Genomic DNA, 14,312 nt, shown 5'->3' with positions numbered 1-14,312 from the left:
AGGGTTTCAGTCTGGGGTGAGAGAAATAGTTCTGGAGATGAATTGAGGAGATGGTTGCACTACAATGCGAATGTCCTTAATGTCACAGCACTGTAAACTTAAATAGCAAAAGTAATAAACTTTGCATCATGTGTATTTTGTTACAGTGAAAAACAGATATCCAAAATTATTATCTTTATAATTTTTATTATCCTCATACCAATTAAATACAGCAGCCACATACTTTCAAGTGTTCTTTGCTTTACTTCATGGAGCCTATTTATAAGAGCTGCTTTAAAATCACTTCCTGTGGGTGGATATTTGGTTCAGACTGAGACACTTATTAGGACACTTGCAGCCTGGACCCAAGTGCCTGGCTTTGAGTCTTTGCTCCTTGCCAATTCCTGCTCCAGAATATGAGCACCTGTGGAGACAATGGGTGAAGACTCAAGTAGTTGGATCCCTGCCACCAAGTGGGAGACCTAGACTGAGTTCTTGGTCCTGGCTTCACCCTGGCCCAGCTCCAATGGTCATGGGCACTTGGACTTGGAAAGTATACCAACAGATGAGAGATCCATTCTCTCCCTCCCTTTTCTCCCCACCCCATCTCTGTTTCAAGTAAATAAATAAATTCAATTTAAAACACACAAAATCACTGCCTAATAGTTGCCACATGGTGCTATTTCCTTGCTGGTGTGTGTGTGTGTGTGTGTGTGTGTTCTTATTTCCCCTTGAGAACTGGTCACATTGTCCTGATTCTTGCGTTTTCAGTAATTTTGGATTGTATTTTAGAAATTCTGAGCATTATGCTGGGTAGACTCTGGGTCCTGTTATAAGCCTATAGAGAATATTGTTTCTGTTTTAAGAGGCATACAACCTGATGTGATTCATACCATATGTTTGTCCTATTTCCTTTGGTAGGGGTGGTTTTCAATTTTTATTTAGTACCTTAAACCTCTGCCATATTGGTTTGAGTCTTACCCATGCATGTGTTATTCAGGAGACTTGCAAAAGTTGTCCTTGTGCAATTGCTTACTTGTTTGCTTAAAAATATCAACAAGGTCCAATCAGGAAGTAATGAAACCACTTTAGTTTTTTCAAGTGCAAGGACTTTAATCATAAATGAATTAGCTTCACAGGTGATGGAAGGTCTGAGAAGCTAAAAAGTGATGGCCAATCAACACAGAGATTGACAACAGCTGGAAGTTGCAATTAATTTATTGTTAAAAGAACAGGAAGATGTTATCAGAGGCCAGATGTTAGGGTTCTTTGGTGGAAGCCAGAACATCAGAAGTTGCCCTGAGGAAATCATTGTTGGATGAGCTCTAGAGAAGATCACCCATATCCAGAAACGGTACAAGAGGCAGAGCGATTTGGAGTGGGACATCCTGGCTCCTCTCATTGTTTCTGCCTTCCAATCTTTGCCTCATACCTTCTATTGACCAAACCTAGGAATGCAAACCTATTGACCAAACCTATGAACGCAAAGTGAAAGAGAGCCAGGGGAAAGCAGTTTCCTAACATAGAAAGTAAAGCAGAGAGGGTGGGTTCTGTGGTTCAGATGCGTGCCCCTCCCCAAATTCAGGTGTTGCCAATTCAGACGTCACCAATTTAAGAGGTAGGGCCTTTAACAGGTGAAGGGCCATGAAAACTCTTCCCCTTCCTTAATGGGCTTTAGACCCTTAAAAAGGGGGCTCCAAGGAACTTTCTGCACTTTTGGCCGTCCATCTTCTACCCGACAGGCTGTCTTCTAAGGATGCAGCCATCTTGGAAGCAGACCCTTAGTACTCTGATCTTGGACTTCCCCACTTCCAGAATGGTGAGGTATTTTTCTGTTTTTCAATAAATTACCCAATCTGTGGTACTCTGTTACAGCATCAGTTAAAAGCCGAGGCAGTTAGGTAACTGGGATTAAATCAGACAAGCATTTTACAGGCACACTGGAATTTTTACATTTATTTAAGGTGTACAAATGCCATGCATTTCATGTATACAGATTCAGGAATATAATGATACTTCCACCCTACCCTCCCTCCCTCCTGCCCATGCTCCCACCCTTTTTCCTCCACCCTCTCCTATTCTCATTCTAATTTTTTACAAAGATCTATTTTCAGTTAACTTTATACTCAAAAGATTAACCCTATAGTAAGTAAAGAGTTCAACAAATAGTATGAAGAGAGGAAAAAAAAAAAAAAAAAAAACTGTTCCTCAACACCAAACCCATATGTTTGTTATTTTGCCGATAAATACTAGTTCTTCAAATTTTTAAGGTGAGCTTATAAGAACAAAACTGAAGTAAAAGGCCAGGTATTTAGGTATATCAGTGGGCCTCTGGCCTTATAGTTATGTCATTTGAGATACCTGAATCCTGTGAATGCCTGGGTTCCAGTCCCAGGTACTACCCCCAATTCCAACTTTCTACTAATGTGTACTCCAGAAGGCATTAAATGACTGCTTAAGCATTTGTATCACTGCTATCCATGTAGGACATGGATTAGGTTCCTAGCCCTGCTTTAGTCTGTCCCAGCCTCACTGCTGCCAACATTTGGGGCCTGAACCAGTAGATGGGAGCTTTTTTCCCTTCCTGCCCTAGCTCACCCCCTACTCCCTTCACCTTCTACCCACCATCTCCCTCCTCACCCCATGTCTAGCTCTCCCTTCCTCCCTCCCTTTCCCCTCTACCTGCCTCCCTATCTCTCTCTGAAGTAAATTTAAAAATAAAAATAACCTAAGGAAAACAACAAATCACACCGTTTTCCTAGAAATTTGATATCTGCCGGAAACTTAAGAATGAATGATTGGCCTTTGGGATGATTTTGTAAGACATCACAATTCATGCCCTATATTTCCCATTCTTGATATGAGAAAGTAAACGCCCAGCCATTGTTCTGTCCATGTCTTGATTGCTAATTGAGATTAAGAAAAAAAAAGACACAGATGAGAGCCAGAAACCAGGAGTCAAGAGTGAAGGAAACCCAATTCAGACACAGAAGTAACAGATAAACGCCGGTGCCATGGCTCAATAGGCTAATCCTCCGCCTTGCAGCGCCGGCACACCGGGTTCTAGTCCCAGTTGGGGCACCAGTTTCTGTCCCGGTTGCCCCTCTTCCAGGCCAGCTCTCTGCTGTGGCCCGGGAGTGCAGTGGAGGATGGCCCAAGTCCTTGGGCTCTGCACCCCATGGGAGACCAGGATAAGCACCTGGCTCCTGCCTTTGGATCAGCGCAGTGTGCCAGCTGCAGCACGCCGGCCACGGCAGCCATTGGAGGGTGAACCAACAGCAAAGGAAGACCTTTCTCTTTCTCTCTCTCTCTCTCTCTCACTGTCCACTCTGCCTGTTTAAAAAAAAAAAAGTAACAGATAAGATGGAAATAAGGGGTTCATATTCCTAACAGAAAATTTCTGAAAATCTAGGAGTTGTGGCTCACAGGGAAATGAACTGTATGTGTCCCATATTTTTGCAGGTTCTGGCAGATGGATTTTCAACCTCTAGAGAGATTTAAAAGAGAAACAGTTTAGGAGAGCTCTCCCTGTGTTCCCTCTAGCACGTCTCAGATCTCTCCAAGGGAGAATATACCTGAGTTCCTAGAAACAAAGATTTATACTGGAATTTTTGATATAAAAAAAGCTTTGATACTTTCTTTAATGTCATACTCAAAATATTTTGTGGTTCTATTTTCATAAGATGATGAAATTCTATTCAAAGTTTATAATGCAACCAGTCTGCATATAAGCAATAATGGAAATCATATTTTAAATATCAGTTTTTGTATACTCCTAATTTGAACTAAAACTCAATTTTTCTCAAAGAAATGAAAATGGAAAAATGTCATGAGTTTCTGTTTTCTTTGCATCTCTTCATATCTTTCAATGTAAGTTTTATAAATCAGCCTATAAACAAGAGCCAATTTCCAAGCTAGTATTTCTTAGAGCTAAGACAAGTACTTGAACTCATTTACCCATAGAAGTGTTTTAAACACATAGTAAAATAAACACAAGGGGAGATACAAAGAAGAGCTTGACTCAGTGAAGAATGTATTTCTCTTGAAATAGAATTAATCTCTGCAATATTTAGGCAGGTTAACTGCTGCATAATTAGTTTCCAAATATGCCAGTAGTTCTCAAATCTCCAGCAAAGGTGACATAGCTTTACCTATAGGACAACTCTATGGTGAGTCACTGAGTAGGAGGCAGGACTGCAACATAATGACAACTAGTTCTCCAATAACTAGCTCTGACTTGGATCTTGATCACAGCTGAGCTCACCAGGATCTGCAGAACCACCTTGGTGAGAACTATTTGATAGTTTCTCCTTAAAGGATGTAGTTTCCCTATGTACAAAAATAGTCATAATGGTCAAACTGAAAACAACACATGCATCCCCTCTCACAACTTTTTGTGACAGAGATACTTGGGTAAGCATAAATTGTGTAGAAAACACAGCTGACATTTTAACCTTTTTAAGAAAATGTGAACTCACCTTGATGCCTTGACAGAAATAGTGTGGCCAATACAGTGCTTTGCACTGGAGCCATTTGTCAGTTTTATAACATACAGGAATGCCATTGTCTACTGAACAATAAAATTAACTGAAAACAAGTTAAACACAGTAAAGTGTCAGCTCAATAGATAAATCAGTCCAACAGATTTTCACGAAGAGAGAGAGAGAGTGTCTTACTTTGATGCTTCCCACAGTTAATAATTTCTCCTTGATTTCATGCAGACAATGTGAAAGGAGGAAACGGGATGAGTTGATGAAGGAATCATGAAGTATGGTGGTTCAGTATCCAGTGAGGGGATTGGTTCCTGAAGCCCCACGGATGCCAAAATCTGTAGGTGCTCAAGCCCTTACTTAAAATAGCATAGTATTAGGCATAAAACATGTGCATCTTTTTTTTTTTTTTTTTTTTTTTTTTGGACAGGCAGAGTGGACAGTGAGAAGAGAAAGGTCTTCCTTTTTCTGTAGGTTCACCTCCCAATGTATGCTGCGGCCAGCGCACTGCACTGATCTGAAGCCAGGAGCCAGGTGCTTCTCCTGGTCTCCCATGAGGTTGCAGGGCCCAAGGACCTGGGCCACCCTCCACTGCACTCCCGGGCCAAAGCAGAGAGCTGGCCTGGAATTGGGGCAACCGGGACAGAATCCGGTGCCCCGACCGGGACTAGAACCCAGTGTGCCGGCGCCACAGGTGGAGGATTAGCCTACTGAGCCCTGGCGTTGGCAATGTGCATCCTTTCAAATGCATCAAAACATATCCACACGGGCTGGCCTTGTGGCTTAGCGGATTAAGCTAATGCCTGCAAAGCTGGCATTCCATATGGGCACCGGTTCATGACCTGGCTGCTCTAATTCCAATCCAGCTCCCTGCTAATGTTCCTGGTAAAGCAGAAGAGGATGGCCCAAGTGTTTATGTCTGTGACACCCATATGGGAGACCTGGAAGAAACTCCTGGCTTATGCCTGGCCCAACCCTGGCTGTTTCGGCCATTTGGAGACTGAACCAGCAGATGGAAGATCGATCTCTGTCTCTCTCATCACTCTGCCTTTCAAATAAATAAATAAATCCATAGAAATAATCTAGATTACCTATAATTCCCAATACATTGCAAATGATATGTAAATATTTGTTAGGCTGTATTGTTTAGGGGATAATGACAAGAAAATCCTCCACATAATAAGACATTTTTTTTCTGAGTATTTTTGATCCATGATTGGATACAGAACTCGGAGATTGATAAGTGACTGTATGCTTTGTAATGGCTACAGTAGGTAAATGTGACTTTATAAAAAATAGTATCTAATCATCTCCATAACATCTCCATAACAATTTAAATTTAAGTATCTTTTATCAGCAACAGTAAAATTTTATAAGCTCCTACTTGAATGACAGTAGTTCATACTTATGTTGGATTTATGTCACTTTTTTTCCAGATGAAATTTGCTTTTAATGATTTGATGTTGATATAGTATTGCTTTAAAAGTAATATAAATCGGCCAGCACCGCGGCTCAATAGGCTAATCCTCCACCTGCAGTGCCGGTTGGGGCGCCAGATTCTGTCCCGGTTGCTCCTCTTCCAGGCCAGCTCTCTGCTATGGCCCAGGAGTGCAGATGAGGATGGCCCAAGTGCTTGGGCCCTGCACCCACATGGGAGACCAGGAGAAGCACCTGGCTCCTGGTTTCGGATCTGCGCAGCGCTAGCCATAGTGGCCATTGAGGGGTGAACCAATGGTAAAGGAAGACCTTTCTCTCTGTCTCTCTCTCTCACTGTCCACTCTGCCTGCCAAAAAAAAAGTAATACAAATCCTTTTATGCCCTCTGAGGCATCATTTTAAGCCACAGGCCTGTATTTCCCATTTAAAGAATAATTTTAAAAAATGCACAAGTAAGGACAAGCCAAAAAGCTTAGGTCCTTTTCCCCAAGGGCAGCCCATTGTTGGTTCTTATTTGTCACTCTTTAGAGAAGCTCACTGCCATATTGAAAGAATACAAAAGACTGCTTAAATGTAGGCAAATCAAGCCAAACCTTGCTCATCCCATTGTTTGTTATCCACTAAATATTCGAGTGGATATTTCTCAAAAGATAGGGGTGGCTAATAATCATGTGAAGAATATACTCAGCATCATTAGTCATTGGGGAAATAAAATTAATAACATAATGAGATTCTACTCCATATTCACTAGAATAGCAGAAACTGACAAGACTGGCAGGCGTGAGAAGCACAGGGACCTCCCTTACACGGACGGTAGCAGTGCAATGTGATAGAAACACTGTGCAAGAAACAGTTGGGTCATTTCTTACAAAGTAAAATACACATTTACTACATTACCTAGAAATTCTATTCCTTGGTCTTTGAAAAAGGAAAACATGCTTACAAAAAAAAGAGAAATAGCTAGTTTGCTCATCAACATTTAATTGGGTCAAAGGGGATAGAGGAAATATACTACTCTGCACTAAAGGCTAACAAGCAAGTGATACACAACATAGTTGAACTATAAAAATATTGTGCAGAGTAAAATAAGCCAGACACTGGAGAGTAAATAGTATATAAGTATTGTACATGAAACTCTGAAAGGGGCAAATATAAACCACAGTGTCAGAAAATCAGCAGTTGCCAAGAGCAGGGAGGGATTACAAAAGATAAGAGGGAAATTTGAGGGTGGATGGAAATCTGTATCTTGATTGGATTAGTTTGTCAAAATTCATGGAAGCTATGGGTTTATCTTATTGCATAGAAACTATGCTAGCCTCAAAATATTGTATCTTTAGAATCATTAGTAATTTACTTATTTGCTGTCCTTATTATCTCCCTAAATATAAAATTATTCCACATAAGTCTCATTAAAGACACCAGAATCAGTATGATTATTACTATCAATTCAAAGAAGAGACAATGGGGCTTAGAAATGTTAAGTGATAAATTAGAATGAGAAGGCATAGCCAGAGTTGCTGCACTATGATTACACTGAATTCTCTTACAAATACCATTCTACATTCTTTCCACAACCCCTTAGGCTTCATTTTAACTAAGATGTACAACGTAGCACTAGTATATATCTTCAGTACTCTGTTGATATTTTACTTGATAAATTGAAAGGGTTCCCATCTGTCACTTCCTTTTGAAATAGAAAAAAAAAATTAGTCCAATTATCTTTGCTCTGGTTTTTTACTTCTGTGTAATCTGCTAATCATTGTCTATAGACTAAGTATTTTTAACCAATAACTTTACAGGATAGGTAAAATTACATTAATTCTCAATCAACTATCTAAAGATAAAATGCTTTGAACTTCATGCAACCTTAATTACCTGTGTTCTCCAAATAACATTTGGCCCCACTGGTCACATCATTTAGTGACTAGTCAGAAATTTCTTCTAGTCTCTCTGTGACTCTTATTTATACTCCTACCACTGAGGATGGCTTTTCACAGACACAAAGACTCATTTGTTTCGGACTAGACTCTATTGTCAGCTCTGCACAAAGATCCTATTTAACCTTATGTTTAGATCCTGCTCTGGCTTATCTGAAACTTTTTAGCTCACTCTACTTAGTGGCAGATAATTGCTGATATCCTTGAACTTCTCAAGGTACTAAAAGATAGCCATGTTCTATTACCTTTTCTTTTGTAAGTACAATGTACATATTTACTTTTTTTGAAATCCTATCAAGAAATCCTTTGAAATATCATATTATTCCAGTAAGTTTTATTACCTTTAAAGGGGTACACAGTCATATGTCACATAATGACATTTTGGTTTAGGATTGACTACAAACATACGATGTCCCCTTATGATTATAATGGAACTGAAACAGGAATGTATAGCTGAAAAAAAGACACTAAGGAAAGTGCAGGAGAAGGGAGAGTTTAAAAAAAAAAAAGAAAATTGACACTGAAGGGTTTAGCAGAAGCTTTGTCAGACCTCATCAAGTTCTTTAGAACGTTTGAGACATGGACTCCAAACCAAAAATTTTCATTAATGTAGAGGAATATTCGGGGTGTATTACCTGCTTATAAGCAAATCAATGATGAAAAAGAAACCAAGCAAATTCTCATGAACACATTGCTGAAACGAGTGATGGGTCCTCAAGAGGCTCAGGTAGATCCTTCAAGGGTTGCTCCCGAAGATAGTGTTATTACAATGGGATATGACAGCTCCACATATGTCATTGTCTTAATGGACTTACAGTGGGACAAGATGTTGTAGGGAGTGATATTGATAACCCTGATCCCGTGTGGGACTGGGCTAGTGTGTGTGTGTGTGTGTGTGTGTGTACGCGTGCATCATTTTTAACTTGTGCTTCTGTCTTGTCATAAATCAGAGGTTCCCACAATTCACATCTCAGGCTTGATAATTTGCTAGACTGTCTTGTAGAACTCAGGACAACAGTTTACTTGGTTACACGTTTTTTACATGTTGCGGATGAAAAGGGTGCATAGGGTAAGGTATGAGATTGGGGGAGGGAGGATGATAGAGCTGGTATGCTACCCATCAGCCCCTCACATGTGCACCATCCTGGAACCTCTCTGAACCCTGTCCTTTCAGTGTTTCTTTCATAATTGGCAGATAAAAACTATATTGTTGACCTGTGAATGATGCAGGTGTTGGCACAACAATATCCCTCACATGAAAAAATGTGTGTATGACTTTTCTTGAAGACCTTTACTTAAAGCTTCTTGTATTTTGTTGACTTTTGAGAAAAAAAACAACTTGGAAAATTCTATTACAAGCTAAGAATGAATTTCCTGAGAATATCAACTTGACCATATATGAAACCACTTTAAAATCTCAAAAAGTATATTGAAGCAAAACAATGCAGACTTAAAATACACACACACACACACACACTGTTGACATTTCTACAGAAAGACATCTTCAGGTAAAAATAATATCCCCATCCTGCATAGATCATACAGATAACTCTAATCATCTGGCCAAGAAGCCAAATGCAAATACTTCAGTTCTTCAGCTCCAATCTTTCATTCTTAGCGCTGGAATCTCCTGTCCAAGTCATCTTGTTAGATGACACAAGAGATGGTAAGTTGACATTTACTCAGCTCTGCCCTGTTAAGCCTCAGCAGTGATGAATTAGCTTAGTGGATCTGCTGCTTTGGTTTCTTTTCCATCTTCTGCTTAGTGTTTTCTGGGCATAGGCATCAGTTGCTGTAATTATGATGGTACTCCTGTTGAGATAGCTGCTGATACTGGTCTCATCTCCTCGATATTCCTTATCCTCCTCACTGCCATCCCCTCAAGGGTGTTTCTTTGGCAAGCAGGGCCCTGAAGAACCATGTTCTGTAACCCTGCTATGTATTCTGTCTCACTGATACACCTTGCTTTCTTGCACCCTGGTATTAGCACCCTCCATCACTTCTCCCAGCAAATGAGGCTTGGTCCTCTTTGGAAATACCCCAGGAGGTCTCCGCATGTGGCCTGGACTTCAAGAACAGTCTCTCATGAATCCATCTGTCCACTCTCACTATTCTGGTAATTGTTTGGAGGAATCCTATGATTTGTATAGTGTCTCCAGTTGTTGTGTTTTGCTGCATATTTATAGCCTTGAACAGTAACTCTACCAGGTCTTGCAACATTTGCTGCTTGCTTATCCTTTTCCCTTTCAATAACATCAAATCCCACCACCCCTCCATTTCCTAGACTATGAAGGTCCTTGCTTGAGTGACTTTTCTTTATGGAAAACTGGTGTATAAATACTTCTATGCTGTTTCATTCCTATTGATGATGTAATTTCCATTTCCTGTATTAAGTTATCTTAAAGACCTCAAATATTTTGTTGCTCATCTGTAGGTGCCAATGATGTGAGACCACCCCAAACATAACTCCCTGTGTCATTGTCTATGGTTCTGGGTATGGTGTTCTCAGTGCAGACGGCAAGAGAGCCTCAGTGCTCAGGGTTGGTGGTGGGGGCTAGGGCCTGCTGCTCTCTGTGTAGGAGTGTGTAGGCTGGAGAGGGTAGGGCTGCTCAGGGTTCTCTGGGGTCTTACTCTGCTCTACTACCACCAACTCAGTATAATATTTAACTTCACAAAAACAGTCTTCTGTTGACTTGAAGTCTTATTGATGTTAAAAGTAAACACATGTTCTGTTACCTGCATTATACATGATGCAAAGCATTCAGGAACCACTAAAGATCATCTTATAGCCATACACAATTTACTTGGAGAAGAGCTGCTCACCTTGAGGTGGTCAGAATCACACAGCTTTTAAGAGGATCCCCACAACACTATGTTCATCTTGATAGTGACAGGAAGTGACTACAAAATTTTTACAGTAGCATAGCTTATACAAGTCAGTTTTATAGTTTTAAGTTGAAACTGACACTTTCTTTACATTTCTCACCACTGCAAATAGTGTCATGCATGTTTTGTGCTTGCAATGAATTTTGATAAATTTTAACTTTTAAACTAGTGTTTTCACTGAGAATTATTGACATAAATTACCACATGGTATCCCATAAATATAATTTTTAATACATGTATATGGTGTCTCATGTACAGTCAGGGTAAATACATCTATTTCATCAACCATCATAGTTCCTGATATTGAAAATATTCAAAATCCTATCTAGGTTTTTTCTTTTGTATAGAAATATACATTAACATCAGCTTTAGTCACCCTACTGTGCAATAGAAAAACAGAGCTTCTTACTCCTGTGTGGTTATGTTAGTACTCTTCTCAACCCTTCCTTCCCCATTCCTTTCTCAGTATCTGGTAACCACTATTATACTTTTAAATAAGATGTCTTTTATTTATAACATTTTAATTTTTAAATAGTTTTTAACATATAATGTGATTTGTTGATACAGTTCCAAAAACATAATGATATTCTCTTTCTTCATCGCTCCTTGCACTCTCTCCCTCTCATTTGTTTCTCCCATTGTTCCTATCTTTTTTAAAAAATTTTTGTGATAACATGTTTTAAAACTACACTACAGTAAAAAGGTTTAATTCTTCACTGAACAAGAAGTTTAACAAGAAAAAAGCAAAAAGACCCTAGTTTAGTGGGAATATAGACAATGGCTATAAGCAATCATTGAATGGAAAAATGACCATTTAACTCATATGCAGTAAATTTTAAAGTAATCACAGATCATTAACACTATAGTAATATAACATTCTTAACCACTGGTTTCACAAAAGAATAAAACAGTTTTGCAAAACTATATTTGCATCAATACTGACACATACACACTTTACATTTAATATTAGCTGCTGCATATTAGGGAGAACATTTATCTTTCCAGTTCTGGCTTATTTCAATCAACATGGTGTCCTCCTGCATACATTTTGCTACAAATGGTACAATTTCATTCTTTTTTATAGCTGAATAATATTCCATTGTGTATATGTACCACATTTTATTTATTCATCTGATGATGGACACCTTGGTTGATGACAAATTTGACTATCGTGAACAGTGCTGCTATATACATGGTGGTGCAGGAGCCTCTTTGATACAGTATGTTCATCTCTTTTTGGGTACATATGCAGTACTGGGATTGCTGGATCATATGGCAAGTCTATTTTCTAATTTTTTTAAGAAATCTCCACACTTGGCAGGTGCCGCAGCTCAATAGACTAATCCTCTGCCTGCGGCGCCAACACACCAGTTTCTAGTCCCGGTCGGGGAGCCGGATTCTGTCCTGGTTGCTCCTTTTCCAGTGTAGCTCTCTGCTGTGGCCCGGGAAGGCAGTGGAGGATGGCCTAGGTGCTTGGGCCCTGCACCCCATGGGAGACCAGGAGAAACACCTGGCTCCTGGCTTCAGATCAGTGTGGTGTGCTGGCTACAGCGGCCATTTGAGGGTGAACCAACAGCAAAGGGAGACCTTTCTCTCTCTCTCTCTCTCTCTCTCTCTCTCTCTGTCCACTCTGCCTGTCAATAAATAAATAAATAAATAAATAAATAAAAATTAAAAAGAAATCTCCACACTGTTTCCCACAATGGGTGCACTAATTTACATTCCGCTTTGTCCACATCCTCACCAGTATCTGTTACTCTGTTTTGGATTTTAGCCATTCTGACAGGAGTGAGGTGATCTCATTGTACTTTTGGCTTGCACTTTCCTGATGGCAGTTTTTCATATATTTGTTGGCCACTGGTATTTCTTTTGATAACTGTTTCTCAACTGGACTAGTTTTTTTGTTGTTGTTGAGTTTTTTAAATTTATGTTCGGGATATAAATCCTTTGTTGGATAGGTGGTTAACAAATATTTGCCCATCCTGTCAAATGTCTCTTAATTCTAGTCATCATTTCCTTTGCTAGGCAAAAGCTTCTGAGATTGATATAGTCCCATTTGTTTAGTTTTGCTTTTGTTACCTATACTTTAGAGGTCTTGTCCAAGAAGTCCCCTCCATCAGCAACGTCATAGTCTTGGGTCCTAAATTTAGATGTTTGATACATCTTGAGTTGATTTTTGTGTATGGTGAGATGTTCAGATCCAATTTCATTCTTCTACATACATGCATCCTGTTTTGCCATCATCATTTGTGATGGCACTCCACTATCTGGTATGAATATTTCTGTCAAATCAGTTTGCTGATGTAAATTAATTTTTGGTCTCTATATTCTGTTTTGATATATGTATCAGTTTTTATGCCAGTACCAAAATGTGTTGCTGACTATTGCTTCATATTATGATTTGAAGTCAGGTATTGTGATGCCTCTAGCTTGGTTTTTCTTGCTCAGGATCCCTTTGGCTATTCAGGTTTTAGATTTTAGAATTTTTTTTCTAATTTTGTAAAGAACACCATTGGTATTTTGATAGGGATTGAATTGAATCTGTAAATGCTTTAGGTAATATAGACATTGCAGTGATATTCATTCTTCCAATCCATGAGAAAGGGATTCCTTTCCATTTTTTTTTCTGTTCCTTTTGATTTCTTTCACCAATACTTAATAATTTTCAATGTAGAGATCTTTCAGTTCCTTGGTTAAGTTTATTCCTAAATTTTTTTTATGGCTATTGTGAGTTGGATTTCTTTCTTGGTTTCCTTCAGTTGAGTTCATTAACATTCAAAATTTACTCTTTTTGTATGCTAATTTTGTAACCTGAAACTTTACTGAATTGGTTTGCAATTCTAACAGCTTCTTGGTGGAATGTTAGGTTTTTCCATGTCCAACATCATGTCATTGATAAACATGAGTAATTTGACTTCCTCTTTTCCAATTTTGATGACTTTTATTTCTTTCTCTTCCCTTAATAAAACTTCTAGTACTATACTGAATACAAGATGAAAGTAGACATTCTTGTCTTTTTCCAGATATGAGAGGGAATTCTTTGAGGTTTTCCCCTGTTCAGTATGATTTTGGCTGTTGATTTGTGATATACAGCCTTTGAGATTCCATATTTGAATGCTATCATGTGATACTTCATGCTTAACTTATTTCACTTAACATATGGGACTGAAGATCATTATGTTATCAATTCAAAACTTAATTCTGTTTAAAACTGAGTGTTCCATCATGTGTGTGACATTTTCTTCATTCCTTCAACAGTAGGTGGCCACTTACGTTGTTTCCATTTCTGACTTACTGTGAACAGTGCTTCAGTAAGCATGAGGACACAGATGTCTCTTCAGTCTGATTTCATTATCCTTAGATATATGTACAAGAATGTAATAGGTGGATTTTGTGGAAGTCAACTTCTAGGTTATTTTTTTTTTTTTGAAGAACCTCTATGCTGTTTTCCAAAATGGCTGTACTAATACACATTCATACCAACAAGGTGCCTATCCTCATCAACACTTCATATCTCTTGTCCATTTGAAATAAGCAATTGAATGTAGTGAGGAGATATCTCATTGTAGCTGTGATTTTCACTT

General features: G+C 39.0%; 1 long non-coding RNA gene across 6 annotated transcripts in view; it reads left to right on the top strand.

Annotated features, from left to right (window-relative positions):
- Positions 1-1,585: 1,585 nt before the first annotated feature.
- The window catches only part of LOC149123779 (uncharacterized), a 107,397-nt gene continuing 94,670 nt past the window's right edge, over positions 1,586-14,312 (top strand). For 5 of the 6 annotated variants that reach the window (XR_016214123.1, XR_016214120.1, XR_016214122.1 and 2 more), the window contains exon 1: positions 1,586-1,798. This is a non-coding gene — a long non-coding RNA (uncharacterized LOC149123779). The remainder of the gene's footprint in view (positions 1,799-14,312) is intronic. The other variant, XR_016214118.1, reaches the window with a different exon arrangement.

This window comes from Oryctolagus cuniculus, chromosome 10, assembly GCF_051225735.1.
Source record: "Oryctolagus cuniculus isolate XC-2025 breed Fujian yellow rabbit chromosome 10, ASM5122573v1, whole genome shotgun sequence".
Classification (NCBI taxonomy): Eukaryota; Metazoa; Chordata; class Mammalia; order Lagomorpha; family Leporidae; genus Oryctolagus; species Oryctolagus cuniculus.
The sequence above is the reverse complement of the archived record's forward strand: the minus strand, read 5'-3'. Positions and strand labels throughout refer to the sequence as shown.